This window comes from Pogona vitticeps, chromosome 5 (genome assembly GCF_051106095.1).
Source record: "Pogona vitticeps strain Pit_001003342236 chromosome 5, PviZW2.1, whole genome shotgun sequence".
Lineage (NCBI taxonomy): Eukaryota > Metazoa > Chordata > Lepidosauria > Squamata > Agamidae > Pogona > Pogona vitticeps.
In genome coordinates, this window is record NC_135787.1 from 77,526,846 (window position 1) to 77,532,810 (window position 5,965).

The following is a 5,965-nucleotide window of genomic DNA, read 5'->3' on the forward strand; positions in this document are numbered from 1 at the left end:
TTCTCAGTGGGACGAGAAAATATCAGCATATCTCCCCCACTCTGGCTGCCTTGCATTGACTGCCCATTCATTTCCACATTGATTTCAAAGTGTTAATGATGACATATAAAGCCCTAAACGGGTTAGGACCTTGATATTTAGTAGAACGCCTCCTCCCACCTAGATCTACCCGAACCACTCATTCTAGCTGGGAAGGGTGGCTGAGGAGCCTAACGCCGAGGGAGTCCTGGAGAGAAAGAACAATAAACCGGACCTTCACAGCAGTCACCCTCGCCTTTGGAACAGTCCGCCCACAGAGATCTGTCTGGCTTCCTCACTGGGTGTTTTTAAGAGTAGAGTTAAGATCTGGCTCTTTAGGCAGGCTTTCCCTCCTGCCATCACTTGATTTTTTTCTTTTTTCCTTCCCCCCCATCTTGAACTATATTACTATTGTTTTTTTAAAAAAAAAATTATTATATTGTTTTAATTCCATTTTTTATTGTTAGCCGCCCAGAGTAGACTTTGGTCTAGATGGGTGGGGTATAAATTAAATAAATAAAAAAATAAAAGAGAAAAAAATGAGTTTTTATAGTTTTACCTAGAGCAGTTTACATTAACCTCCATACCAGTGTCAATGATACATTACCCAAGCTAACAGCAAAGCACTCTGTCTCATCCGAGATGTAAGTGGAACTTGTATTCTGAGATGGAAAATTTTACCTTGAAAACTTATCTTGAAATTAGCATGGTGTTTCCCTGTAATTTTCAAGTACGAGAGATAATTTTTAGTATAGAGGCATAAATCACTGCCTGTGAAAAACTCTCACCATTGTCAAAAAATATTTCCATTACTTTAAAGATTCAGAACTCTGTAGACCCAGGGTAACACCTAACTTCCAGGATGCACATGGTCCTTTCATCGTGCTTTGTGTTCCTTGTACTACCTCTGTACTACCTTGTACTACATTCCACCAGGAAGTTTTGCCTAGGAAACAAAGCCAGAGAGGAGGCCGGGTAGGTGGGGCTCGTCAGCCCTGGAAGGCAGCCCATCTAGGAGAAGGAAAACTCCGAATTTAAACCTCCACTGCCTTGTGGCTATATCCACTTATGGAAAGGGCTTCAGGAGAGAACCTCGAGGCAAAATCCGGAGCTGGAGTCCCGGAGGCAGTGTGTGTCATTCTGCCAACTCCTGCGACGTCACTGGAACCAGTTGTACTGGCTCTTGCCTTTCCACTGGACTACTTCAGCGACGTGGAGAGGGGGGGATTTGCTGCTTGGGTAACAGCCTGTCCTCCATATTATTTTACCCAGGCATCGTGCTCTGGAGAGGACACTCCAGCTTCGCATACAACGTCGAAACAACACGGGAAGTAGCAGTTACCGGTTATAAGTCTCTGCTCAATTGGCGTAGAGCAGGACGCCAGGGGCTACTTCTGACGGTGGGAGAGGTCATTGCACCTCACTAGGTAGATACCGCCCGCCTTAAGCTGGGCAGCCCCCAGCCAGTAAGGTGCTACCTCGCCACGGTCTGTTAACTTCACGGGGTGCGTGGGGTTTAGGGTAACACCCGACAAGCAGATCGATAACCGTGCACCATGCAACAATCACAAGAAAACTTCTGCCCTTAAGCTGGGCACCTGGAATGTACGGACAATGACCCCTGGCTTTCCTGACTATGGCTTTCCTGACGACCTCCAAGAAATAGACGATATGCGCAAGACAGCTGTCATTGACATGGAATTAAGTAGACTACAGATGGACATTGTTGCCCTGCAAGAGACAAGATTGCCAGACTCGGGATCTGTCAAAGAAAAAAACTTCTCATTTTTCTGGCAGGGAAAACCATCGAATGAGACCAGGGAATATGGTGTTGGCTTTGCAGTCAGAAATACTCTCCTGAGATGCATTGTTCCACCTACTGTGGGGAGTGAAAGAATCCTGCCTCTGCAGCTCCACTCATCAGCAGGACTAGTAACCCTCATTAGTGCATATGCACCAACACTGTCATCCACTCCAGAAGTGAAAGACAAATTCTGTGACGATCTGGCAGCTACTATCCAAAAAGTCCCTGAAAGAGAGGCACTGTTCATTCTTGGAGACTTTAACGCTAGAGTTGGTGCTGATCATAATTCTTGGCCCACTTGTCTAGGCCGTTTTGGCATTGGAAAGATGAATGAAAATGGCCAACGCTTGCTGGAGTTTTGCTGTTATTATGGTCTCTGTGTCAGCAACACATTCTTTAACACAAAGCTGCAACACAGAGTTTCCTGGAGACATCCAAGATCCAAGCATTGGCATCAGCTTGATCTGATCCTCACTAGACGTTCTAGCCTCCCTAGTATTAGGATCACACGCAGTTACCAGAGTGCTGATTGTGATACTGATCACTCCCTGGTGTGTAGTAGAGTAAAACTACGAACAAAGAGAGTATATCACACGAAAAAGGAAGGAAGACCACGTATTGACATCAGCAAGACTCGTGATCAAAGAAAAGTGAAGGAATTTGCCCAAGCACTCGAGGAAGCCCTCCCAGGTCCGGCTAATGTAAATGCACCTAAACGATGGGAACACTTCAAGAACGCTGTCTATAACACCGCCTTGTCCACCTTCGGCAAGAAGACCAAAAAGATGGCTGACTGGTTCGAAGCCCATTCAGAGGAGCTAATGCCAGCCATCGAGGATAAGAGAAGAGCTCTAGCAGCATACAAAACCTGTCCTAGCGAGTACAACTTGCAAGCTCTTCGAGCTGCTCGTAGCCAAGTCCAACAGGCTGCCAGGAGATGCTCCAATGATTATTGGCTCCAGCTCTGCTCCCAGATACAGATAGCAGCGGACACAGGTAACATCAAAGGAATGTATGATGGTATCAAGCAGGCCTTAGGTCCAATGCAGAAGAAATCTGCTCCCTTAAAGTCTGCTACAGGTGTGCCCATCCAGGACCGAGCACAGCAGATGGAACGCTGGGTACAGCACTACTCCGAGCTATATTCCAGAGAGAATGTAGTAACCGAAGAAGCATTAAATAACATTGAGTGCCTGCCTGTCTTGGAAGAGCTGGACAGTGAACCAACCTTAGCAGAAATAAAAGCGGCCTTGGATTCCCTCGCCTCCGGCAAGGCACCTGGAAAGGATAACATCCCAGCTGAAGTGCTGAAGTGCTGTAAGGAGATCATCACCACTGAACTGTATGAAGTCTTTTGTCTCTGCTGGAGGGAAGGTGGAGTCCCACAGGACATGAAGGACGCAAACATCGTCACATTGTACAAGAACAAAGGCGACAGGGGCGACTGCAATAACTACCGTGGCATCTCTCTTCTTAGCGTTGTAGGGAAGCTGCTTGCCCGTGTTGTGCTGAAGAGGCTCCAGGTTCTTGCAGACAGAGTCTATCCAGAATCACAGTGTGGATTCCGAGCTAATAGATCCACCACTGACATGGTATTCTCCCTCTGACAGCTGCAGGAGAAATGCAGGGAACAACAACAGCCACTCTTAGTGGCCTTCATAGACCTTACAAAAGCATTTGACTTGGTTAGCAGGGATGGCCTTTTTAAAATACTTCCCAAGATTGGATGTCCACCCCGTCTCCTTAACATCATCAGATCCTTCCATGAGGGAATGAAAGGCACTGTAGTTTTTGACGGCTCAGCATCAGACCCCTTTGACATCCGAAGCGGAGTGAAACAGGGCTGTGTCCTTGCACCAACACTTTTTGGGATCTTTTTTGCTGTCATGCTGAAGCATGCCTTTGGAACTGCAACCGAGGGTGTCTATCTCCGGACTAGATCAGACGGAAAGCTCTTTAATCTCTCTAGATTGAGAGCAAAGACCAAAGTCCAACTGAAATGCATGCGGGACTTCCTCTTCGCAGATGATGCAGCCATTGTTGCCCACTCTACTGAAGACCTCCAACAACTCATAAATCGATTCAGCAAGGCCTGCCAAGACTTTGGACTAACAATCAGCCTGAAGAAAACACAAGTCATGGGCCAGGGTGTGGACTCACCTCCTTCTATTACCATCTCCAGACAAGAATTAGAGGTTGTTCATGACTTTGTGTACCTTGGCTCAACCATCTCTGACACCCTGTCTCTGGATGTTGAGCTGGACAAACGCATTGGCAAAGCAGCTACCATGTTCTCTAGACTAACAAAGAGAGTATGGCTCAATAAGAAGCTGACGACACATACGAAGATCCAGGTCTATAGAGCCTGTGTCCTAAGCACACTCCTGTACTGTAGTGAGTCCTGGACCATTTGTGCACGGCAGGAAAGGAAGCTAAACACCTTCCATATGCGTTGTCTCCGACGGATTTTTGGTATCACCTGGCAGGACAAAGTTCCAAACAGAGTAGTCCTAGAACGAGCTGGAATTTTCAGCATGAACACATTACTGAAACAGCGACGTCTACGTTGGCTTGGGCACGTCGTGAGAATGGCTGATGGTCGGATTCCAAAGGATCTCCTGTATGGAGAATTAGTGCAGGGAAACCGCCCCAGAGGGAGACCACAGCTGCGATACAAGGATATCTGCAAGCGAGATCTGAAGGCCTTAGGAATGGACCTCAACAGATGGGAAACCCTGACATCTGAGCGTTCAGCCTGGAGGCAGGCATTGCATCACGGCCTCTCCCAATTTGAAGAGACCCTTGCCCAGCAGGCTGAGGCAAAGAGGAAGTCACAAAAGCAGCAAAACCAGGGAGCTGGACAGGGGACAAATTGGATTTGTCATCAGTGTGGAAGAGACTGTCACTCTCGAATCGGCCTCCTCAGCCACACTAGACGCTGCTCCAAGTCCTCCATACAGAGCACGATACCATAGTCTTTCGAGACTGAAGGATGCCTAACTAGAACTACCTCTGCTGCAGTACAGTTAGTTCTTGCAGCTGTCCAGAGTGCTGAAATCACTGTAGAAAACACAGCCCTTCCTGTTTCCTCAATTAGTGGTGGAAGGGAAATGGTTGTCTGTCCTGCATTCTGACAGAACTACACCATACTGAAGGACACCACAAAGCTGCCACCAAAAGATTTCAGCAGCAGTTGTGACTGAGGCAATCACACCAGAATGATCAAAGCTCTGGCAGGAGGGTTTAATTGTTGGCAGCTGAGGTGGATATAGCGTAGATCTATATAGATCACCGAACAGCTTCAGGACCCTGAATAGTACCACAGGTATTGGCATGGAGATATTTATGTTTGATTCAGCACCATAACTAGCAATTTCACAACTGAAGTAAAAGAACCCCCACAAGTTGGTTTGGAGCAACTCACAGGCCAATGGCCTGACCAAGAAATACATCCAGTAGTTCTCTCTCTTTAAGTGTTGCATTAGACTTTTCAAGAGCTAGTAGCAGTTTTAGCAACTGGTTGGGTAGTTCTCCCCGAGGCCTTCTTGCTTGCTGTAGGAGTTCCAGATCCACCCCTTGGAGTGAGATGGCAGTGGTACCTGGAATTAGTGGATGAGTTGAATGGTCCAAGATATTTGGCCTGGTTCAAGAGGAATCAGTTCTGATTCCTTTTGATGCTACCCAATGTGATACCCAGTGTGGTGTAACAACAGAGTGAAAGACTAGGATTCCGGAGATTTGGGTTCAGATCCCCACTCATCTATTAAATCTCACTGTGATAATGGAACTGTTAAAACATTCCTTAAATTTTTCACCTTGATACATCTCACTTACCTTGACAAGCCATAATAGACTTCTACAGAACTCAGCCTTTGAAGATCCTGATCTTGAGAGATTTTGAAGTGGACTCTCACCTAATGTTGTAGCCCATGATGTAGATCTCTTTATTTTCCATGGCCCTTTGTGGTCTCACAAGGAAGATTCATGAATGGATTGAGTTTCCCAATTCATATGTTATCTTACCCAGTCATGGAGAGCAATGAGGTCAACAAAAGGGGCTGGAAACAGAACTGTCATATTCACTGTGCTTCTTCCTTCCATATTGTTTAAAACCAAGAGGATGCCTTAGCTCCTGTGTCTCAG

General features: G+C 46.6%; 1 long non-coding RNA gene across 1 annotated transcript; it reads right to left on the reverse strand.

Annotated features, from left to right (window-relative positions):
* Positions 1 to 466: 466 nt before the first annotated feature.
* LOC144589431 (uncharacterized) lies at positions 467 to 5,754 on the reverse strand. The gene is made up of 2 exons (XR_013545522.1): positions 4,833 to 5,754; positions 467 to 923 (listed from the first exon to the last, which is right to left on the reverse strand). It is a non-coding gene; the product is annotated as an uncharacterized LOC144589431 (long non-coding RNA).
* Between the last annotated feature and the right edge of the window lie 211 nt (positions 5,755 to 5,965).